This window comes from Panthera pardus, unplaced genomic scaffold (assembly GCF_024362965.1).
Source record: "Panthera pardus isolate Hobbes unplaced genomic scaffold, ASM2436296v1 HiC_scaffold_13, whole genome shotgun sequence".
Lineage (NCBI taxonomy): Eukaryota > Metazoa > Chordata > Mammalia > Carnivora > Felidae > Panthera > Panthera pardus.
This window is the reverse complement of record NW_026526688.1, coordinates 26,545,167-26,571,076: the sequence shown is the minus strand read 5'-3', so window position 1 is coordinate 26,571,076 and position 25,910 is coordinate 26,545,167. Positions and strand designations below refer to the sequence as shown.

General features: G+C 41.8%; 1 long non-coding RNA gene across 1 annotated transcript in view; it reads right to left on the bottom strand.

Annotated features, from left to right (window-relative positions):
• Positions 1-268: 268 nt before the first annotated feature.
• The window catches only part of LOC128776499 (uncharacterized), a 38,058-nt gene continuing 12,416 nt past the window's right edge, over positions 269-25,910 (bottom strand). The window contains exon 2 of the long non-coding RNA XR_008421569.1: positions 269-1,571. This is a non-coding gene — a long non-coding RNA (uncharacterized LOC128776499). The remainder of the gene's footprint in view (positions 1,572-25,910) is intronic.

Genomic DNA, 25,910 nt, shown 5'->3' with positions numbered 1-25,910 from the left:
TGGAAAAAAAAAAAAAAAAAGTTGATAAGGGGAAAAAAGAATGTGGGTGCTACTCGCAAAAGCAACACCCTCCGGGAGGGACCGGGAGCAGGAAAACCCTCCCTGAGGCCCAGGGCAGAAAGGCCCCTTGACCCGGTGCTTCCTGAGAAAGCAGGTGACGCCTCTAGGGGCCCCAGCCTCCAAGTGCCTCTGCGGAACAGCTGAAACCATGCTGTGGCCATCAGAATTTTCTTTTTTTAATGTTGATTTGTTTTGAGAGAGAGAGAGAGAGAAACAGAGCACGAGCAGGGAAGGGGCAGAGAGACAGGGAGACACAGAATCCGAAGAAGGCTCCAGGCTCCGAGCTGTCCGTACAGAGCCTGACGTGGGGCTCGAACCCACTGACTGCAAGGTCATGACCTGTGCCAAGGTCGGATGCTTAACCGAGCCACCCAGGCACCCCCAGAATTTTCTAAAGGATAGCGAAGCAGGCCGTGTGCTCCCTGCAGATAGGCCTGCCCCTGCAATGTGTCCAGGCCCGTGGAGTCCTCCCTAGTGCTCCCTCTCCTGTTGAAGAGCATACAAGGAGCAGAAGTCCTCATTCGGAGCCTAGTTTTAGATTATTTTTTTTTAACCAAGAAACTCAGAGTTCTTTAAACTTGCTGAGCAGGTCACCGATCAGCAGGTGCCAGTGGTGACAGCCACTGCACATGATTTATCGCCCAGCTCATAACCTCTCAAGGCTGTTTGTGAGCTTTTTGAAGTCGATTCCAGGTTTGCTTTGACTACACAGTGCGGCTGCTCAAGCGTTGAATTCAAAAGCCCAGGGTTTCCCTTGTCCACGCCTCTGGCGCCCAGTGGTCCTGGCAACAAGGAAGGGCCTCACCTCCTAGAACTTGACTCTCTTGCACCGAGTAGGGAGGGGACACAGAGTTGCTGGAAGAGGTTTTATTGAGCAGAGGAGGCTTGGAAGTTATCTGGGTTAGAAGGCGTAAGAAAATTCACCTGGCAGCAGAAACCCTATTTGAATATTTCAGCTCAAGGGAAGCAGTGCCTTTTTCATGTGCATATACGAGAAATATCTTTGAATGAAATGATTCCATTCCGACTCTGAGATTAATTGAGAGTTTTCTCAAACGGCTCCATGAAACTGTTGTATCTCCGGAGATGCTAACTCGTGCTCCTCTATAAAGGAGTCCTGAGCTTTTAGTAAGTGTGAGAAATGCCGCATTAAATAAAGCAGCACAGTTTTTGCCGCAGGCCTCTGAGAAGCTCTTGGATGCCACTGCAATCTGTGAGTGGCCCAGAGGGGAATGGACCTCCATGCAGCGTTTCTCCGCGTGTGAGTGTGGAAGGAGGCCCTTCCCGAGTCGTCTGCAGATGCCCTCGGGGACCGGGTTCTCCAGGGTATGGGGCGTGTGGTGCCAGTGCTATCGGGCGCAGGTGTGGTTGCTTCTTTGCTGCCTTTTATGTTCGTAGGAGGCAGCGTAGCGTTTTGCTAGAAAACTGGTATTTCTTCAATTGGAAGTTGAAAGTAAGTTTTGCTGCATCTGGAATGTTTCAGTGCAGCTAGAGTTTTCATAGGAACACAACTGAAATTTGAATGAGAAAGTTGGTTAGATGTGTGAAAACTTGAATTAGTTTTTGCAGAAGACCCTTATAGATTTAACATTTCTTCTCTCTGGATATTTTACTGAAGCCAGACCGAAAAAGGAATCCCGTTTTCACTCATCAGAAACAAAAGCAGAATCTCCATAACCGATCTGGGATCCGTAGAACAGAACACATCCCTTGGATTTATATTATAGTCAGTACTTGAGGAACCAAATCATGGCATGAAATTAAGTTGGGTACAGGCCACAGGCCCAGTTGTGTTGAGGGATACGGGTAATTAATGCCTGGCAAACCAGTGATCCGTTCACTCTTTTCTTTCCTACTCCAGAGAGTATGCCAGGATGGTGGATGAGCAAGACTTCCAGAATGACAGGGTAAGGAGCTCAGCGTAAATTCTCCCCAGCAAAACAAAATAGGGAGAATTGTTTAAAAAACAAAACAAAACAAACAAAAACAAACAAAAAAACACAGTCATTTAAAATCCCCAGAAATCATCCTAAGGACATACAGCAAATGGAGAAATATCCATTCAAGAAAATCTACTAAATACAAAATCAGCCAGGGTCTGTGACCTTTAAGCCATGACCTTCCTGACCACACCCCCCGCCCCCACAGCTCCAGGTTCCAGAAGTGGTACCCTAGGCCCTCTACTTTGGGCAGATGTGGCCCAGAAGATGGAGATTCTCTCTCCCCTCAACTCCCCACTGGGGGCTGCGGTTTCTCCTTGGGAGAGGCAGACTTCCTGCATTTCTCATCCTCCTCAGCCCTCTGTTCCAGAAGCTCTGTTCCAGGCAAGAGGGACCGGGAGGACGAGGGCCATCTCCTGTTTGCAGGTGAAGCTCTACCGCAGGCAGGGCAGAAAAGGATCCTGAGGCCTCAGTGGTCCCTGCCTCTCCTCACCCCCAGGAAAGGCAAGCGAGGAAGACTGCTTCCTCCTCCCTCAGTGCCGGCTTGAAGAGCAGGGGTGTCATGGTCAGAAAAAGTGGATCCCACCCTCAGTGCAGAGTCGCAGGGGTTTGTCCAGAGTAAAGGCAGGCCATAAGGATGAAGGCCCCCACAGCTCTGCCCAAGAAGACCGACTTTATTTGGAACAGGGCCCGGGGAAAGGCATGTGTCAGGATGTTGGGACAACCAGGGGATATCTTGGAGGCCAGTAGCTCCAGGATCCAAGGGAAACAGAGCAGCTAATGGAACCAGGGAAAGAGCCAAGAAGAGAACTCCTGGGATCACAGTCAGTTCTGGGGGTGCTCTAGGCTGCACCCACTCAGGAGTCATCAGATCAGAACATGGGGCAGACTCCAAAGCATCCTCCAGGCACTCACAGCCCCATCACCACAGGGCAGAAGCCTCACTGGCTCAAGGGGCTCCAACATAACCTCTGAGCAAACTCAATGAGCTACTCTGGCTAAGGGGCTACTCCTACAAAGGCAGGCTTGCAACTAAAACCACACTTATTCCTGGGAACCGAGAAGACTGTGCAAGTCCAAGACTGAGCTCTCTCAGGAGTGATCGGAGAGGACCTCCTTGCTACTAGTCCCTGGCTGAACGTGGAGCCCAAAATGTAAATTCCCTAAAGTGTGATAGCAACCTACAAGCTACGCACACGCGTCCAAAAGTACAGGGTGGACATCTAATGGCTGGAGGGGGCTAAAGCACAACTTTTGACCAGCAAGGGACTTATGCAGAACCAGGGGCAGCCCCTATGTTGCTGGGCTAAAAGATAAAAACTAGGGAGGAAATCTGAGCAGGGATATCAAAGAGCCCCAGTAAAGGAAACTACGTAGGTGATGGTAAAAACTGTGTGATTGCGTATGCCTTCTTTCTTCTCTTAACTGATTTAAAACAATCGGACAAAACAATACGTATATAAGAGAATGTACACGAATGTAATATATTCAACAATATAAGCACAAAGGAAGCAAGTGGAACTAAACTGCAATGGAGTAAGGAATTGACATCACATGGTAATTGAAATCGAAAGGAAGAAAGGAATGAAATTTACCAAAAGGTAAATAAGAAAGTTATTATAACAAATGTTATGGTATATACTTCCTCTTCTTTCTACCCTCAGCTTCTTTAAAAATATTATGTAAAGCAGGTGTGCCTGGGCGGCTCAGTCAGTTAAGTGTCCGACTTCAGCTCCGGTCACAATCTCATGGTTTGTGAGTTCGACACCCGCGTGGGGCTCTGTGCTGACAGCTCAGAGCCTGGGGCCTGCTTCCGATTCTGTGTCTCCCTCTCTCTCTGCCCCTTCCCTGCTTGTACTCTCTCTCAACAATAAATAGATGTTTAAAAAAAAAATTCTTTTAAAGACAAAGGAAAACGATAACCCAATTTTAAAATGGGCAGAGGATTTGAATGGACCTTTCTCCAAAGAATATATACAAGTGGTCAATAAGCACATAAGATACTCAAAGTCATCAGCTCTGAGGGAAATGCAAAGCCAAACCTGGGTGAGATACCACTTTGCTCCCACTGTGATGGCTACAAAAAAAGAAAGTAATAAGTGTTGACAAGGATGTGGAGAAATTGGAACTCTCTACGTTGCTGGTAAAATGGTGCAGACACTTAGGCAAATGGTTTGGCAGTGTTTCAGAATTTCAAACATACAGTTACCTATGACTGGGCAATTCCACTCCCGTGCTCCAAGTTTATACCAAAGAGAAATAAAAGCACACCTCCATCCAGAAACTTGTCAACAAATGTTTATGGCAGAACAATTCATCAGAGCCAAAAAGTAGAAACAATCCAAATAGACATCTACTGATGAATGGATGACTAAAATGTGGTTTATCCACAGAATTGAAACACTATTTGGCAATACAAGGAAATGAAGTGCCAATGCATGCTATCACTTGGAGGAATGTTAAAAAGCCAATCCTAGGAGATCACACATTGTATGATTCCATTTATATGAAATATCCAGTACAGGTGTATATTGTGGTTGCTTGGGGCTGGACGGAGGAGAATAGGGAATGACTACTAATAGGGTGATGGGTTTCTCTTAGGGCCCATTGTAGCAGTCAGGGTATCCAGGGGAACAGAGCCAGTAACATGTATTGGAAAGGGATTAACGATACGAAATAGGCTCCCACGATTCTGGAGGCTGCCAAGTCCAAAATCTGTAGAACTGATGTCTCCGCGTGAAGGCCATCTGGCAGGAGAATTCTCTCTTACTCAGGGAAGGGTGAATCTTTTGTTCTCCTCTGACCTTCAACTGATTAGATGAGGCCCACTCATAGGGGGCAATCTGCTGAGGGCCAAGGATTCCATGAGAACGATTTAGAGAACAAAGGGAGTGATGGAGCCAAATTGAGAATGGAGTGATGAGGTTTTCAAGTGAAATAAAGGAAAATATTTTAGGGCAAAGAGTTGTTAGACTGCTGGCCAGCATCAGGGTAGAGTCTGAGGATGTGAAAAGGTAGGGAGCCAGCAGGCTATGCCCTGATAAAAGCCTTCCACAACATTGCGCCTACTGAATACAGTTGATTCCATGGTCAATTGGCATAAACCTAACTCAGCTCTATTTCTGCCACAGGTGTGCTTAAGACTATCAGAGCAACCACACCCAATTCTAAGGGAGACACTTTGCCCACAGCTCGTGCTAGCCCTCTGCCAGTCCAGCATGGCTGGTTGAAGTAGGTAGGCATGGGCATCTGGTGGCCATGTATGCAAAAATCGTCCGGGCCAGCACGTTTCCTGCTCCTAGCATTAGACACGCAGGGACCAAGCCAACCAACAACAGGAGCAGGGGGAAGGTCGTGACATGGAAAGAGGGATCAGAGTGGCGATTGTGACCACTTCCATACTGCAGTAAAGATGGAGCAGAGACTTGGCTGAAGCAGAAGAAGCTGGCTGGAAGAGAGGAGAGCTGACCAATGCAGGAAAGCATTCCAGAGACCACACCTGCTGTGAATGAGTCTGCAGACAGTCCCTGGTCCCTAGAGTTGCCTCCGTCGTTCCAGTCCAACTATGTTATCAAAATGAACCACCCATTGCTAGAGGTAACTTGAACGGATCTCTGCGTGTGCACCAAAAACACCCGGCTGGAGCAAGACCTCTTTCCGTTACCAGCCACTCATTACACACTAAGTGCCGTTTGGCACGCTGGAGATTCAGCACTACTTGAGGCAGACTGGGCCTCTGCAGAGACCTGTTTTTCTTGTGGTCACAGTAACGTTCACGACTCACACTGAATTCCTTACCCCCAACCCCATGCCCTGCACTTGCACTCCCCTGGCCATGTGCTTGGACTACCCGTGTTCAGAGTGGATTCTTGTCACAGAATTCCCTTCACCTGCTAAATGCTACCCTTTGCTTGTAGCCTTCTGGCAGCTCTCAAGCAAAATTCATTTCCTTCTTTCTGGTACTACGTAGCTAGCGCTTCTGTAGCCATCATGGCACTCCTGCCATTCTGCCTGGAGTTAAAGTTGTTTACATGCCCATCTCATCTTCAGGAACTTGAACTCCTTGAGGTCAGGAAATAGGCCAGAGTCCTCCTCCCCTAGGGCCTATGACTGAACCTTCCACACGAGATCCCTTCAATGCATATTAGTTCAACTGAATCAAATTCAACCTACGAGGAACTAAGGAGGGAGAAGGTGAGGAGGGCATTCACCCTTTTCCCTCATTCCCAGCTTCTACATCCAAGCATATGGTCACAAAATGGTGGCATGTATCTGAAGACTTGTCCAGCTGCCTTCCTACAAATCCAAATCATCACTAGCTCAGACAAGCTTGTTATTTTTTTTTTTAAGCTTTGGCACGTGGTCACTATCGCCTAGCTCTGAAGAAGGCATGGTGAAATATTCCCAAGTGCTTTGAACTGGCAAACCCGTGTTTATACAATTACACGAAAACGAGCTAATGTGGTGGCCTTGCTGAGGTTTAATGATGTTGAGGTCAGGAAATTACAGTCCTCTGACTACATGTCTCCCTGCAGATTGGTTTGTATCTCATCGGAAAAGAATCTCGAGTTGGAGCTATTCCTTCATGCATAGGGGGCTTGCTATAAATAAGGGGCTAGAGGAATGAATTCTTAAGTGCATTTTATTTCATCCTGAGAGACACAGATGAAGATAAGTGGATGACTGTCAGCTTCCGGGCTGCACCAGAAAATTTCACTAACTATTTGCAGGTGGCAGCAACACAAATAATAAGGGATGTCTTCTCACGAGTCCGGGCTCCTCTCTCAATCCGTTCTGCCAGGCCCCTCTGACATTGCCAAGACACAATGGACATGGGCCAGAGATGCAGCCAATGTAGGGCCAGAAAGTGCACTTAGCTTGCAATCAGAAGACCTAGTTAAAGACCCAGAGAGCCACTAACTAGCCATGGGATCTTGGCCACATCTCTGACTTCATGAGATTGCTCATCGGTATACTCAATAATTGCTTAGGTCCCTTTCACAGTTTGAGTTATATCTATACCAGGTCATTACACTATTGTCCCACATGATGACCTTGACTCACCAACATTTGGGTCATTGTTCTAATTATACTGAACTACACACATGTCCTGACCTGGTTCTCCTTGTGACTAAGTCTGCGTCTGTCCTACAGTGGGATTTGGCTGGGCTGTGACACGTTTCCTCTTACCCATGCATGATATTAAAGAACCAGCCTCTAGGACTTCTGTCTCCTCAGCAGCAGGGTCTAACAGTTACTGAACCAATTCATGTGGTCACTGGCCTCTGAGGAATTTATCATAGTGTTATTTTTAAATTCAAGTGAAAAGAACTAAATGTTCAAGTTCTTAAGTGGAGAGGTTGGATGAGTGATACATTTTCTGTGCAAGGGTGATCTCTTGTAAAAATTCAACACAGTTAAAGAAAAACAGTACATCTAGCTGCACTAGAAATGTTTAGACCCAGGGACGCCTCTAGCATGTTGTTCTTGAAACCCATGTTTTTGAAAAGGGATTGACCAGGCTATAATGTGAGGCATTTCTGAGGCCAAACTCCCCAGATGAAATCTAAAACAGACTTGTGTCAGGGTGCCTGGGTAGCTCAGTTGGTTATGCTTCTGAATCTTGATTATGGCTCAGGTCATGATCTTAGGGTCGTGAGATCAAGCCCCACATGAGGCTCTGTGCTGACAATGCGAAACAGAGCCTGCTTGGGATTCTCTCTCTCCTTCTCTCTTTGCCCCTCCCTCCCTCTCTCTCTGACTCTCTCTCTCAAAATTAATAAACAAACTTAAAAAAAAATAAAACAGGAGTGCCTGTGTGGCTTAGTCAGTTAAGCATCTGACTTTGGCTCAGGTCATGATCTCACAGCTTGAGGGTTCAGGCCCCACATCGGGCTCTGTGCTGACAGCTCAGAACCTGGATCCTGCTTCAGATTCTGTGCCTCCCTCTCTCTCTTTGCCCTTCCTCCACTCGTGCTCTTTCTCTCTCTCAAAAAGAAACATTAAAAAACAAACAAATAAAAATAAAACAGACTTGTGTTGCATTGTTAGGATTGTAAAATGAAGACGCTAAGAGGGACCATGTCAGTAAATCCACCTTAGATTTGACATCTTGTGCCACCTGGTGCTGTGAACATTCCCACACAGTGCACCTTTCGTGTTTGCCTCTTTTGTGCTCATACACTGAGGCCATGACAGTGGAAGTTGGACCATTCTGGAAAACAATGAGGAATAGCTATCAAAGCCACCGATGTCTAAATTTCATCCCACTCTCAGGAATCTATCCCAACTTCACAGAAATATGGACAAAGCTACATATATAAGAATGTTTAGCAAAAATTTAAAGCAACAGTCATCCAAATCAGTAAAGAAGAAGTAAAATTTTCATGGTTTTCAGGTGACATAATGCTCTATATAGGAAAGCCTGAAAGACTCCACCCAAAAACTGCTAGAACTGGTAAGCGAATTCAGTAAGGTTGAAGCATACAAAATCAATTGACAGACTTCTGTTGTATTTCATTACACCAATAATGAAGCAGCAGAAAAGGAAATTACAAAAACAATCCCATTTACAACTGCACCCAGAATAATAAGAAACCTAGGAATACACTGAACCAAAGAGGTGAAAGATGTACTCTGAAAACTAGGAAGCACTGATGAGAGAAATTGAGTAAGACACAAAAAATGGGAAGACATTCTACGTTCATGGGTTGGAAGAACAAATGTTGTTAAAATGTCTGTACTACCCAAAGCAGTTTACAGATTTAATGCAATTCCTTTCAAAATACCAACAGCATTTTCCATAAAGCTAAAACAAACAGTCCAAAAATGTAGATGAACCACGAAAGACCCTGAATAGCCAAAGCAATTTTGAAAACGAAAAACAAAGCCGAAGGTATCACAATTTCAGACTTCAAGTTATATTACAAAGCTGTAGTGCTCAAAACAGTATGGTACTGTCACAAAAATAGACACATAGACCAATAGAACAGAATAGAAAATCCATAAATAAACCCACGATTATATGGCCAATTAATCTTTGACAAAGCAGGAAAGAATATGTAATGGGAAAAAGATAATCTCTTCAACAAAACATGTTAGGAAAACTGAACGGCAACATGCAAAAGAATGAAACTGGACCACTTTCTTATGCCATATACAAAAATAAATTCAACATGGATTAAAGACCTAAATGTGAGACATGAAACCATAAAAATTCTAGAAGAGAGTACCATCAGTAACTTCTCTGACATTGACCATAGCAACTTTTTTCTAGATGGGTCCCCTGAGGCAAGGGTAACAAAAGCAAATATAAACTATTGAGACTACATCAAAATAAAAAGTATCTGTACAGCAAAGGAAACAAAACTGAAAGGTAATCTATGGAATGGAAGAAGAGTTAGTATCCAAATATATAAAGAACTTATAAAACTCAACACCCAAAAAACAAGTAACCCAATTAAAAATGGGAAGAAGACATGAACAGACATTTCTCCAAATAAGACATGCATATGGGCAACAGACACATGAAAAGATGCTCAACAGGGAAATGCAAATCAAAACGACAATGAGATATCCTTCACACCTGTCAGAATGGCTAACATCAGTGACACAAGAAACAACAAGCGTTGGCAAGGATATAGAGAAACAGGAACCCTCTTGCACTGTTGGTAAAAATGCAAACTGGTGTAGCCACTGTGAAAAACAGTGTGGAAGTTCCTCAAAAAGAAAAAAATAGAACTGCACCATGATCCAGCAATCAGACTACTGGATATTCACCCAAAGAAACAAAAACACTAATTCAAAGGGTAACATGTACCCCTATGTTTAAAGCAGCATTATTTACAACAGCCAAATTATGGAAGCAGCCCAAGTCTCCATTGACTGATGAACAGATAAAGTAGATGTTTTATACACACCACCCATACACACACACACACACACACACACACACACACACACACACACACAGGAATATTATTCAGCCATCAAAAAGAATGAAATCTTGTCATTTGCAAAGACATGGATGGAGCTCAAGAATATAATAATGGTAAGTGAAATAAGGTAAGTCAGAGAAAGACAAATACCATATGATTTCACTCATATGTGGAATTTAAGAAACAAACAAATGAGCAAAGGGGAAAAAAGAAAGACAAATCAAGAAACAGACTCTTAACTACAGAGAACAAAATGGTGGTTACCAGAGGGGAGGTGGGTAGAAGGATTGATGGAATAGGTGATGGGGATTAAGGGGTACACTTGTGTGATGAGCACCAGGTGATTTTTTTTTTAATGACAATTTAAGGGGCATCTCACTGGCTCAATCAGTTAAGCATCCGATTCTTGGTTTCAGCTCAGTCATGATCTCATGGTTCATGGGATCAAGCCCAGAGTTGGGCTCCATGCTGACAGTGTGGAGGCTGCTTGAGAGTCTCTCTCTCCCTCTGCCTCTGCCCCTCCTCCACTCACATGAGCTCTCTCGCTCCTCAAAATAAACAAACTTTAAAATAAACTTGAAAATTTTAAAGTAACCATGGGGAAAGGATTCAGGAGAGTATATGATGGGAAATGGCATTAAAAATATGTTCTGAATGTTTTATAACATACAAAAATTTTTGCTATAATTTTCAGTGAAAAAAAATGAGGTTGCAAGTTTTACAGAAAATAGTTTTTCAATGCTCATGAAGATAAATGCACAGACAAAAAGCTGAAAGACAAAATGCCAAGAGGGATTACATGAGATTTGGGAGGACAGGTGATTGTCTTTCCTCTTTTACACTTTGCTTTGCAAGTTACCCACAATACCTTTGCGTTGAAATTACAGTATTACAAAACATCAGTGAGTGTCCCTTAGATGACCACCACCCTTATCTGAGATTGCCTTGTCTCCCCATTCATCACCACCACACTTTTCCCCCCACAGATACACTGAAAATGAGAAGATCAAAGCCACAGAACTCACTTCTGTTGGTGAGGATCCCAAGTGTCCCAGCCCATATAGATGGGTTTAGTGGAGAGTTCCAGGATGGGTGGGTGGGGGCAACTACCTATTTTCAAATGATTATCTTGAAGACAAAAGGAAGAAACACAGCAAGATGAGCATTTATGGATGACTGCTTGGTTCTGAAATCCTAACCATTACCCAAGCGCCAGAAGAGAGCTGAATGATGCCAACACAACCCCATCGTCCAGGAAAGCCCAGGTGATCACACTTTTTCTTGGAACAGGCTTCTCATTCGGTGAAAGCCTGGGACTCTAAGAAGCTTCCAGCATTTTGCCCATTACATTAACTCATCCTTTAAAAAGTCAGAGTGGTGCTAAGGAAAATCAGAGAGCAGATTCAAGCCTTGGGCCTTTGGGCCACATCTAGCACAGGGGCTTTCCCGGAAGGTCGTCTAATCCTGGATGTGCTTTGTACACTACATGCCACAGGAGGTAATCACATGAAAAGCTGGTGCTAATCACAGAGGAGAAGGTTATAGAACATATACAGGTTTTAAAATTCATACATAAAGACACACACAGAGTCTGGAGGGAGATCCCCCAGGGTATTCACATTTTTGAATGATGGAATTATTGGTGACGTGATTTTCTCTGTGATGCTGTTCTGTATTTTCCAATATTTCTGAGTGAGCATGTGTTGCATTCCAGTATAAAGAAAAGATTTATTTTTATTTTTAATATTATAATTGGGGGATAAGTATAATGGTACATAGAAAAGACTCAGAAGGAGGTGGAGTAAGAGATACATTCGTATTTTCTTTTTTATACTTTCTTTGCATTTTCTAATTGTTTGGCAATGAAACTGCATTCCGTTTCCCATTAGAAAAAAAAAGGACATTTACTTAAATGAGTCCTAGATGGCTTCTAGAGAAATGTTTATTTTCACAGCTAGATGTCTTTTATTTCTCCGGTAGGGGAGGGATTTTTCTCAGCCATTCATGGGCTGTGCTTCTTTAGAGATCCACCTTGAGTCTGATGCTGTCAAAAGTATTTACCAAGCAGTTATTAAATAGTTAAGACTGTGCAGGAGACCCTTTGCTTTATTCATTCTTTCAACAAACATATTTGCTATTCTGTACTTTAAAGGCATTGGTAAAAACATTTGTCTCTGCCCCTAAAGCACTTTCTGTCTTGAGAATAGAGATGAGTTAACATACAATTACAGAAGAGCAGGCCGGTCCTTCAAATTTAGTAAGCTCAGAATCACCTGGAGGGCTTCTTCTACCTAGACTGCTAGGCTCCACCGGAAGGCTTTCTGATTCAGTCGGCATATCCCAACTTAGGCTGGTGCTGCTGGCCTGGGCCCCATCTTTGGAGAACCATTGTATTATAACTGATGGAGAGAGAGAGAGGAGCCTGCCCCCCACCCCCAGTTGTCTCCATCAGATGGTGTGTTTCTGCTGAATGGTGTGAAAGTGGGGGAGGAGGTGGGGGGAGGATTGGCCCACAAGGCAGGATTTGCAATCAGTCCGCAGAATCCCTGAAGCCTTAAGAGGTAGGTCCCTCCGTCACCATTCCTCCTCTTTGAGGCCCTGCGACAGCCATGAACTCTTTCCCTGCTCCTCTCTGGGACAGAATTCTCCCAACTCTACTTCTCTTCTACCTCCTCTTAAAACTTTCTGTACACACCAAAGAAATCTGAAGTCCCACCCTCTCCCAAAAGGATGGGCCCCCACCCTGGAGGTGGCTACCAATTGGCCTTAAAATAAAAAGGAATCCATAGCGTTAAAACGTTTTTGTGGCCATGCTACAGATTGAATGTTTGTGTCCCCCCAAAATTCATATGTTGAAATCTAACCCCCTCTGTGATAGTATTAGGTGGTGGGGTCTTAGAGAGGTGATTAGGCTATGAGGGTAGGGCCCTCCTGTATGGGATTGTGCCCTTATAAAAAAGTCCTCAGAGAGCTCCCTTGCCCCTCTGCCCTGTGAAGACTCAGCAAGAAGGGCATCTAAGGACCAGGAAGCAGGCTGAAAGAGTGGACCTACGCCGGCTGACTCCATCTTGTTCTGTGTCCTCTACCTTGAATGACTATGTCCCCGACATGGCCCCTTTCCGGGAAAATCGCAGAAACCTCAGACCACGCCTCCTCCCCTTGAGTAACCTCCCGCTCACCTGTTCAAACTTCCTGATCAAAACATGCCCTGCGACCTGCTTAACAGGACTCCGACCCTTCCCCAGCCAATCAGCCGAGGCCACGACCCTTCCCCAGCCAATCGGGTGAGGCCACAGTCATTACCTCACCAACTGCCCCTAGACCCCTATAAAATCTTTGTGCTTTTGAAACTCGCTCTCTCTCTCTCTCCAGTATCTCACCGCTGTGTAGGTGCAGGTAGGGGATTGAGCTCGAGCTAGCTCGAATAAAGGCTCTTTGCTATTGCATCGGACTCGGCTCCCTGGTGGTCTTTGGGGATCACGAATTCTGGGCATAACAAGGCTTTTATCAGACAACGAATCTACCAGCACTTTTATCTGGGACGTCTAAGCCTCCAGTCTGTGCTATTTTGTTATAGCAGATCCAATGGAGTTAGACATACCGGTAGACACACAAGGAAACTGACTGCACCCCTGGTGAGACAGACCACCAAAATGCAAGCCCTTCAAGAAGGCTTCACTGGTGACATTAGCATGGTGAGGCTCTGCAGAGACTCTTCCAAATGTTTGTGTATGTTTTCCTGGGAGGGAAGAAAAAACAACAATATCCACAAGGCTGGAAATGCTAATAAAGCTGGCCATGTTAAGTGGAATCCTTGCTAAGGATGCAATGTCTCTATTTTGTGACTGCTTTATAAGTGCATAATGTAGCCAACAGTTTATCCATGCCTGTGATCATAAAGTGTTATAAAGATTTCCTACAGTATTAAAATAGTAGTCTACTTACAAAGCACTTTCTGGATGAAAGTCAAAAAGATCACTGTTCCCTGGATAGAAGTTCAGCTATATACAGACTAAAAGCCAAACAGAAATGGCATAAGCTTAATTTTCTCCACCCACGAATATTGTATTTGTTCAGCTGGGTCAGAGTTTAAGTGTACCAGGACAACTATCTTGTTAAAAAGATTCATAGAGGGGCACCTGGGTGGCTCAGTTGGTTAAGTGTCTGACTTTGGCTTATAGGTCATGATCTCACAGCTTGTGGGTTTGAGGCCCGCATCAGGCTCTGTGCTGACAGCTCAGAGCCTGAAGCCTGCTTCAGATTCTGTGTCTCCCTCTCTCTCTGCCCCTTCCCCACTCGTGCTCTCTCAAAAATAAATAAAACATTAAAAAAAATCAAAATGCTTATCATGTATGTAAGAACTGACCAGCTCTGTAAGTAAGACATAAGCTAATGTTCTCTATATGTAAAACAATGATGAGGTGAAAATTACTAAACCTATTTTACTGATAGGACAACTAGGACAGTATGAATAGAAATCCTGTTTTTTTTTTAATGGCCATTTATTCTTTAGAAATATCACCAAAATGATCTTAAGAAATATGTTATACTACTACTGAGGGGGGGAAAAAGCTAGATATTTTTTTTCTTAGTATACACCTGAGTAAATTCCAGAGGGAAATGAGGAGATTAAGTGTAAAAATTGAAATTAAACACTTTAGGAAAATAGAGTGAATTGACTTCAGAATATGGTTGGATTTTCTAATAAGGGCCATGAAGGAAATCACCACATTTGATTACATGCATCTTTTAAAGACTCTTTCCATCTAAAAATATCTTAGACAAAATAAGAAAGTAAAAGACAAATTTAAAGAAATATTTGCAACATACATGAATGAAGATATGGCATATTATGAAAAGAAATGTTGGGGCATCTGGGTGGCTCAGTCAGTTGAACGTCTGACTCTTGATTTCGGTTCAGGTCATAACCTCACGGTTTGTGAGATCGAGCCCCATGTTGGGCTTTGCACTGTCAGCTTGAAATTCTCTCTCTCCCTCTCTCTGCCCCTCCCCCGCTCATGTGTGCCTACTTAAAAATTAAAATTTAACAAAATGGTCAAGAATCTATACAATTCATAAAAGAAGAAATACAAGTCACAGGCATACATACGAAAATGTTGAACTGCATTATTAATGCAATGCACTTTAGAACAACTTAGATTGTTTTGGTATTTGTAAAAGACAAAGATTTTTAAAGGCACAAAGTTGCTGTTAATGATATGGAGAGGTGGTTATACACATCTACTCTGTAAAGCAGAAGATGGCAGGGAATTGGCAGTTAAGTAAGTATTAAGGGCCTTTGAAGGACCTGCTATCTTTTTTCTCCTGGTCTACTTGTCCTGATATCTTGTTTACAATTTTAAGGAGGTATAATTAACATACAATAAACTGCACATATTTAAAGGACATAATTTGATAAGTTTGACATACACATACACTCATGAAGCTATCATTTGAGAAAATGTCCCCCAAATGTTTCTATGTAATATCTATTCCCTTTATAACCTGTTATAATCTATTTCTTTATAGCCTAGTGCACTTTTCACTTCCATCCACAAGGAACCATTGCTGTGCTTGCTGTCACTGTAGATTAATTACATTTTCAAGAATTTTATATAAATTACATAATACATATTACATCGTCCTTTTTTTTCTTTTGGTCTCTATTTTTTCATTCAACATAATGACGGTGAGATTTATCCATGTTGTTGCGTGACTGTAACTTGTTCCTTTTAAATGCTGAGTAGTATTCCATGGGGTGGGTTTACCATCATTTATTTATTGAGTCACCTGCCCACTGACATAACATCATCCATTATATTTTTCTAGACATTCTAAGGAAATAATCATAGACATGTTCAAAGATTTATATATAAGGATATATATAAGGATAAAAATTATTTTTATTATATATTTTATATATATATTGTATACATATTATAGCATTACTTAGATTATCAAAAAAGTAGAAGCTACCTATCAGTCCAACAATAAAAGATGAATCAAGCAATTATAATCAATCCCTCAAAGAAAGTGCAGCATTTTAAATCTAGATTTTCAAATAATTTTTATCAACACAAGAAAGTCTCCATATATAATGTTAGCTTTTTTAAAAGGGCACAAAATCTATTATCTGAATTTTTAAAAAATCAAATCATACGAAGTACTAGAAGAAAGAAGGAAAGGGGTGCCTGGGTGGCTCAGTTGGTTATGCCTTTGACTTTGGCTCAGGTCATGACCTTACTGATCGTGGGTTCAAACTCTGCGTCGGGTTATGTGCTAACAGCTCAGGGCCTGGAGCCTGTTTCGGATTCTGTGTCTCCCTTTCTCTCTGCCCCTTCCCCACTCGCACTCTGTCTCTCTCTCTCTCTCTCTCTTTCTCTCTCAAAAATAAATAAACCTTAAATAAAAAATTTAGAAGAAAGCAGGAGTGAAATCTATTATACTATGTATATAAGGAAAGGTTTTCTAAGACTCAAAGGAAAAAATTTAAAAATATGAAAAAAATCGTTTGATAAAAATAAAATATTTTGCCCAAAACAATGAACAAAATCAAAATATACCCGATAAACTGGGAGAAAATATTTGCAACATTTATCACAGATTAAGGAATAATGTCCCCCAATATATTAAGAACTGTTTAAAATTAAGGGAAAGAAGACCAAAAACCTGATAGGAAAAAAGGCAAAAGATCATTAATTTTAAAAAAATCCCAAACAGCCTAAACACGTGAAAAATATTCAACTCCACTCATAATTAGGGAAATTCAAATTACAACTTCACTGAAATGCCATTTCTCACCTACTGGATTGGCGAAAATTAAGAAGTATGACAACAAACTCAATTCGAGATGCTGTGGGAAATAGGCAAGCTCATGCACTGCAGGTGGGAATAGGAAACCCATACAATGCCTTGGAGGGGTTTCTGGCAATATCTAGTAATTACATTATCTATTTAAAACTACCTTTTGACCCAGCAATTCCATTTCTAAGAATTTATCCTGCAGTGGCGCCTGGGTGCCTCAGTCAGTTAAGCCACAGACTCTTGGTTTCTGCTTAGGTCATGACTTTATACAGTTTGTGGGTTCCAGCCCCCTGTCGTGCTCCGTGCTGACAGCTCACAGCCTGCTTGGGTTTCTCTCTCTCTCTCCCTCCCTCTCTCTGCTTGCCCCACCCCCCTGCCCCACTCTCTCTCTTTCTTTCTCAAAATAAATAAACTTAAAACAAATTTTAAAAATAAACTAAAATACGCTTAAAAAGAATTTATCCTCCAGATGAACTCCAGCAAAATTAAAATACATATGCACAAGGTTAGGCACTACAGCATTGTTTAAAATATTGGAAACAACCCAAGTGCCTGCATACAAGAGCGGTTGAATATACCATGATATATGCACACAATAGAGCTGTAAAAAAAAAGAAAGAAAAAAAAGAATGAAGATCTCACAATGGACTGATTGCGGAGTAATTTTCGGAATATGCTATTAAATGAAAAAGCTGTGCGCAAAGGAGTATCTATATTTTACTACCTTTTGTGTAACAAAGACGTGGAGAAATAAGAAAATATTCATTTTATCTGTTTATTGGCGCAAAGATAAATAAATAAGAAAAATAATTTTAAAAATAATAAAAAGATTAAAAAATCCTATGATTCAATGGAAGGATAGACCGGAAATAAATGAGATTGGTTACCTTTCAGGGTAGATGGGTGAAATAGGGTAGAACGGATGAGGAGGGTGACACTTTTGAGTAAGCTTTTTGTATAGTTTTGACTTTTAGAACCATGTTTATTCTTCACATACTCAAAGAGGAAATAAATAAGCACATTGATAAATAGATCAATTTGGCTACGGGATAAAAGTTGAAATAGAACGTGAGCAGACATAAATAATCCTAATGCTATTTGAAATAAGTGATAACCCAGGGCACCTGGGTGGCTGAGTCCATTAAACGTCTGTCTCTTGATATCAGTTCCGATCATGATCTTACAGTTCCTGAGTTTGAGCCCCACATCTGGCTCCGCGCTGACAACACAGGGCCTGCTTGGGATCCTCTCTCTCTCTCTCTCTCTCTCTCTGATCCTCCCCCACTCATTCTCTCTCCCTCTCTCTCTCTCAAAATAAACAAATGAAACATTAAAAAAAAATAAAATAAATAACAACCCTACAAAAAGGGAGCATAGGAAATCAATTAAGTAATTTTTAAAGACAGTGATTTGATTTTATACCCGCAGGCTAAAGACAAAAACTACTGACTAGTTAGGAGTCCCCGCCACTATCCCCCTCCCCTGCCCAGAGTGGTATATGTTAGCAATTCTGAAACTATGTTATGGAGGCTCTTAGATTGAACAAATAATGGGATCCAGGTTTTTCACCATCAGGGAATAAAGTTACAAATACATGAAGGGAGAAGGCTAGAACGTACCCTGTAAAGTTGTATTGGATTTGGAGGTGTTAGCATAAACACGGTTATTAAATATACAGATTTGGAAATGATCATGAATCTCAGGACCCAAACATATTCCTGTTTGCCAAGATGTCCGTCAACAATGACACCTTAGGAGCAACAAACACATTCAGTGCCCGTATCTGGGTTTTAAATGTCATTCTCCACTTAAAGGACCTAGAATACTTCGCAAACTGGCTGATTCTAGGGCTGGACCTTCTTACTGTGCACATCAGCGAGGACATACTCAAAGGATGTTGGGCACATGTCAAGAAGACATGGCAGCCAGACTGAGGGGCTCCCAATGACCAAGTCTGAGACAATATAAGCATCAAAATAAATAAAGATTAAAATGAGAATCCATGAGTACTGATCCTGAATAAATAAGTGAATAAAGGAGGAGGAGGAAAAGCATTTCCTTAGAGTAGAATGTAAATTAATAAGTGAAGAGTGACGGAATTAGAGAATTATCAACATTTATAAACACCATAATGATAATCGATTCCGGCAACAATCAGCCACGATGGTAAAAATAGTGAGTAAAAGAAATGCAAGGTTAGCAGGATATTTACATGGTATTAAAAGTCATCTCTCCACAAGACAGTTTTTAATTACAAAGGGTAAAATAGTACCCTTTACAGTAACATGTTGGCAGACCCCATCCTTAACTGGCATATCAAACTTGACATCTCCAGTAATATGTTAACCCTGCACACGTGCCTCCGATCTGATGTCCTGAGAACAAACACTGTCTCACTTCTGTGGCATTCCTGCTGAAGTGTGGATCTAATTATGAAGAAACATCGATAAACTCCAAACTCTCTTACGAGCTAACTGGCCTGTACTCCTCAAAAATGTCCAGCAAGAAAATCTTGAAGAGCCGGCAAGAAAGGCTGAAGAATTGTCCAGATTAGACCCCAGAGAGACTAAATTCTATTAGTCATGTTGGACTGGACTGTATTTTTCCCCCTTCTGCTAAAAGAGCAATAAGGAGGCAATAAGTGAAATTCAATGGTGAATTCTGTAGATTAAATGAGAGCATCACTGTTAATTTTCTGATTTTGTTAAGACTGTGTGGGTATGTATAAGACTGGTCTTGTTTTTAGGAAATATGGCATAAGTATTGAGAGGACAGGGGACATCAGTTTGCAATTTTCCATCTGATGGTTCAGAAAAATGCAACACAAAAGGGGGGTGGACACAGAAGACAGATATAATAAAATGTTAACATTTGGCGATTCTGGGTGAAGAGCATACTGGAATTTTTATACTACTTTTGCAAATTTTCTGTAAGCCTGAAACCATTTCAAAATAAGTGGTAGAGATAGTAAGGGGGAAAAATATTTCTCCTTTCCTCCCTCCCTCCCTCCCCTTCTTCCCTGCCTCCCACCTCCCTTCTCTTTCTCTCTCTCTCTCCCCACACAAACACATAGGAACATGTCTGAAAAAAATGTTGTAAGAGTGTTAATATCTAGATGGTTGGATATTACATTTAAAATTAATCTTCTTGCAGAGAAAACAAAAGTGAAAATAAACAAATGGGACTACATCGATCTAGAAAACTTTTGACCAGAAGAGACCATCAACAAAATGAAAAGACAACCTACTGAATGGGAGAAAATATTCACAAATTATATGTCTGATAAGGGGTTAATACGCCAAAATATATGAAGAATTCATACAACTCAATAGTGAAAAACAAGCAGACTGGTTTAAAAATGGGCAGAGAACCTGAACAGACATTTTCCCAAAGAAGACACATGCCTGGCCAACACATACACGAAAAGATAACCAACATCATTCATCATCAGGGAAATGCAAATCCAAACACAGCGAGAGATCACCTCACACCTGGTAGAATGGCTATTACCAAAAAGACAGGAAAGGACAAATAGTGGCGAAGATGTGGAGAAAAGGCAACGCTTGTGCACTGTTGGTGGGAATGTGAATTGGTAGAGCCACTGTAAGAAAACAGTATGGAGTTTCCTCAAAACATGAAAAATAGAACTGACATATGATCTAGCCATTCTACTTCTGGGTATTTATCCAAAGGGAATGAAAACACTAATTCAAAATGGTATCTGCCCATGTTCATTGCAGTATTATTTATAATAGTCAAGACACAGAAGCAACCTAAGCATCCACTGATAGACGAGTGGATAAATAAAATATGGTGTGTGTGTATATGTGTGTATATATGGTATATATGTGTATTTGTGTATATATATATATACATATACATATATATATACATATATACATATACATACATACATACATATACATACATATACACATATACATATATGTATATATATACACACATATACACATATACATATATGTATATATATACACACATGTATGTATATGTATATATATATATATATACACCACAATAGAATATTATACACACACACACACACGAATATTATTTCGCCTTAAAGGGGAAGGAAAACCTGCTATTCATGGATGGACCTTGAGGGCATCATGCTAAGTGAAATAAGTCAGACAGAGAAAGAAAAATACTATATGTTTTCACTTAGATGTGGAATTTGAAAAGAACTGAACCTATAGAAACAGAGAGCAAAATAGTGGTTGCCAGGGGGTGGGTGAAATGGGAACATCTTGGTCAGAGCTTACAAACCTCTGCTTATAAGGTAAGTAAGTTCTGGCCGTGGAATGTAGAGCATGGTTACTATACTTAGCGATAGTCCACGGTACACTTGAAAATTGCTAAGAGAGTAGATCTTGTATGTTCCCACCATAACAACAACAACAAAGGCAATTGTGTGAGATGAATGGTGTGCTAACGAACCTAAGTGTGGTAAACATTTTACAGTCTATACTTGTGTCAGATCATCATGTTACATCTTAAACTTACATGATGTTGTATGTCAACTATATCTCAATAAAGCTGGGGGAAAGAAAAGGAAATCAATCTCCTTTATGCTTTTATATTTTGTACGTATTCAATCATCGGCATGTATCTATTTTTGGAACATAATGTATATTTGAAAATTTAAAAAGCGCGATCAAGGGCTGTGACTGTTGATGTCATGATGGCACCTTGTCAGTTCAGCTGTCTTGGCCAGATCACTACTCTCCTCGTACATGGTTACACCCATCTGGGCCCTCCCAGCAGCTGTGGCTGTGCCAAAATAGTTCTGAATGGGACTGTGACAGTAAGACAGCTGTAGTCTCAAATGACTTAGAATGTCACATGTTTATCCCCTGAGGCCACGAGTATATCATGTAACAGAAGGAATTCCGAGAATGGCAATGCGTATACTCTGGTGCAGAAACACCCTGTCATTTTCTGGTGGCCTATGGGTCCCACAGTGATGAACTTGGACTATGTCCACATGGTTAAAGTGTCATTGATTTTTTTTTTAGCACAAATTGTTATTTATTACAGATTTGCAGAACATGCCCTCTTAATTTTTGTGTGTCTTGGAAAAGTATTCTTTTTCCTTTAGCTACAGTTTTAAAAATAAACCTCAAAGCAGCGTTTCTCACAACGTTGGGCATAAATAACAGAGAGCCAGTAAATACTAGTTTGATTAGCTAACTAGTGTTAGCTAAGTGTCAGGTGTGAGGGACAGGCGTGAGTAGAGGGCTCTGCAATCCGGGTTGTTTTTTTTTTTTAATTTTTATTTTTTTAACGTTTATTTATTTTTGAGACAGAGAGAGACAGAGCATGAACGGGGGAGGGTCACAGAGAGAGGGAGACACAGAATCTGAAACAGGCTCCAGGCTCTGAGCTGTCAGCACAGAGCCCGACTCGGGGCTCGAACCCACCCACCGTGAGATCGTGACCCGAGCCGAAGTCGGACGCTTAACCGACCGAGCCACCCAGGTGCCCCTGCAATCCGGATTTTAAAGTCTGGATTATGCAATCGATTTGACAGTTTCTGACCCATTTACGTAACAGCTTTCCGGTGTCTGCAACTGGGAGGTGACTGGTGGGTCACTGAGTTTTCCTCTGCAGCAAAGCGTTAAGACTTCAGGATCTCAGAGGGCAGGTGGCACTCCCACATTCGCCAGAACTTCTGGAAAGAGCTTTCACAGCTAATATGCAAGCAGACATCCTAAATTTTATATCACTCAAAAATCCAGTCCTAACTGATCAAGCTCTTCATATTGCAAAGCTGGGTCCTTTATTTAGTTTGTAATTTTGGAAAGAGAATCACATGTCTAATTGTTCTAAATTCTTCTCATTCCTTTCTGTCATTAGGAGAGAGTATTCCTTAAATTTATTCTCAGAGGCTGCGGCCATTCAAACATGGAGAAAAATTCTTAACCCCTCATTAGAGGAATTTGACATGGAGTTTCGATGACCCCAATTTCTGAGTAACCTCTCTGTTTGACTCCAACAATTTAAAATACACTCTTGGGTTAAATGGCATGCTCTCTGGGAAAACCCAACTGAGTTTCTGATATTTACAAAATATTTAAGAAATCAGGATAAAAGCCTGTACAACTAAACCCTGGACGTTTAAATTTTACTTCCAAAATAAGGGAAGGTATGATAGGACACATGTATGATTCTGTACTGAAATTTGGCATTGTGTTTAGTCTCCTTCCAGAAAATGAATTTAAATCATGATGGGAAATAAAATGTAAAAATGTAACAAGGCTTAGGATTTTACAATTCAAGTGTGTCTCTGTTGTTTGGGTCATTAATTTTGTCGTGGGTGTGAATTCATCATCACCTTTTAGCAATAGCAAGAGCCAGTACATGCAGCTAATTAAGGTGGCTTCTATACATACGAATTCATGGAATCCTTACAATGACCTTATGAAGTAGGTACTATTATACATAAATAGACACTGAGAGTCGAGAGTTGAAGGTATACTGCTAATAAGTGGCAGAGAACAGATTCAAAGCCTGAATCCTGACTACAGAATACAAGTTTTTAGCTACTGCATTTTGCTGTGTCTGAATTATTATCAGAGGCAAATTGGAATGCCAAATTCCTTTCCCTCTGCCTCCAGGCACAATTTATGTGTCATGTCCCCTTTTCCTTGCACACTGGTATCTGGCTAATGTTTAACAACCGGCCCTCTGAAGAGCTGGTCTGTAGCATTTGCCAATTTCCAGGGCCAATTTCCAAGTGGCCAATTTCCAATGACCAGCCTGATGTCACTGAACATGGAGTTGGGAAAAGACATGAAGTAGCACCCATTATATAGTATTTATATCATGTGGACGTGCACCCCATTAGATAGTGTTTGGATCCTAGAGCTACAATAGATGTATATAACCTCAAGGGCACAGAAAATAGTAACATGTAATAAAATAATTAGGAAACAGTAAAAATGTGAGTGTTTATTACCTTAGCTTAAATACAATGAGTTAACTGTAAATTTATAAAATCTAATTCTCATTTTAGAATTTAGCAACTGGCTTTCAAGAATCCGTTCTATCAGATAATATATTTTATGGAACTACTTTTTAGTGTAAAATTGGAAGAAGGACGAAAGTAAGGTATTGGGTTACAGTCTCAATGGTGTCTGACTCTGAGCACTCCCCCAGACAAATTTCCGTTTCCAAGACTTTCTTTTCTTTGGGGAGAACAGCCAAGGAATGGGTTTGCCTTCTACCGCTGAGATTTTTGGAGTTCTGCTCCGCCACCTGGTGGTTACAATGCGCAATTGCTATTTCCCCCCATGCTGTCTTGCACTCTTTGCACTCTGGGCTCTTCCTGACAGACTTTCCTTACCCACCAGCATTTTCAGCCATTAATTAGATTTCCAATGGGTAACTTGACTCTCTTAGCTTACAATATCCTACATGAAGGCCTTTAAGATAAATTCTCAGACGTTGGGCTGAAGGGCACTTGACTAACAAATTACCAGGTTTTTTGTCCTTCACTGAGATTGCCGGTGGAGTAGTGGAGAGTATCGCCAGGCTTGGCTTAGAAATATTAATCAGAATAGTTAATGTTTTGACAAATATCCCAAAGTTCTTGTCACTATTTTCTAGAAGGATTACAGGGTCCTCAGCAAATAGGTGTTCACACATTCCATTTTGCTAGCTCACGGTTCCAAAAACTAAAGGCACGGCCCTATCCTTCATCCCATTATCCTGCTATTTCCATCAAGGACCTTGTCTCAGTACATTATTTTATTTTATTTTAAATTTTTATTTATTTATTTGGGAGAGAGACAGAGTGTGAGCGGGAGAGAGGCACACACACACACACACACACACACACACACACACACAGAATCTGAAGCAGGCTCTAGGCTCTGAGCTATCAGCACAGAGCCCCATGCAGGGCTTGAACCCACAAACTGTGAGATCGTGACCTGAGCCAAAATCAGACGCTTAGCTGACTGAGTCACCCAGGTGTCCCATGATTTTAATATAATAGAAAACATATGTCATCAGATAGAGATGATCGGAGGCTACCTTTTGGTCGTGACCATCCCATCGTGGGTCTCTTTAGTGTATGCAGTTAAGCACCAGCCTTATTTGGGGAAGGGGTGTCCCAACCATTCTTTCCATCTTCTTCATGTTTGCATTTTCCACTTAGTATTAATTCATTAATACAGCAAACATCTCTTGAGCATAAACATGTGCCAGCCCCTCGGCTGGGAGAGGTGGATGTAGAGAAGACACAGACCCTGCCCTGAGGACTCACCAGGCTTGTGGTGGAGGCAAAGCAAGGATGTGGGAGCACTGGGCAAAGCAGGATCTGTGGTTGTTAACGACAAGAGCAGAAGGTTCGAAGCAGAGCGTTGGGGCGGGCTTCCCGGAGGAGCGTGAAAACTGACGTTGAAGTCTGTGTCAAATCCGGACAGAGAATATAGGGAAAGGCGAACGGAGGGATGAGATCACAGACTGGGGGAATTTTCAGCAGACCCACAGCGCATGTTGGCTGGAGTCAGAACAGCATGTTCATGAGGCACAAGTAATGAGCGATGACGCTAGAAAGTAGGCGGGGGACAGATCTTGATGGTCTTGATTACTGTGCAGGAAACGTGGACTTCATCCAGGTGGTAATCAAACATTAGGTAACCTTTCAGTGTTTTTAAGCAAAGAAGTAAGAGAATCAGATCCACGATTCAAGAGTTATCTGTCCAAGCTGTGTGGGCTTTGGGTGCCAAATGTGGGCTTCTTCTTCACCTACACACACAGGGCATCCAAGCTCCTCACCTAATAAAGAGAAGGACTTGGACATTTTCAACAAGAGATGAAGAATGTTGCTCACTACTCTTGCCACTTCTAGAAAGCTCTGTTTCATGGAATGAACAACTTTTCACTCATTAAAGAGGGGGAAAAGCTAATTTGGGCAAAAGGGAAACAAGATACTAAAAAAGAAAAAGCTTCCCAATTAAAAAAAGGAGGAGGAGGAGGAGGCAGAGGAGAGGGGAGGGGAGGGGAAATGGGAAGAGAAGAATCAGAGATGGACCCATGGGCAGGAGGGGCTCCTGACAGCCCCGGTAAGAGATGGCAGGACCTGAACCAGGGCAGTAGGAGTGGATAAAGGAAGTTTGTTGAAGGAGAATTGATGGGTTTT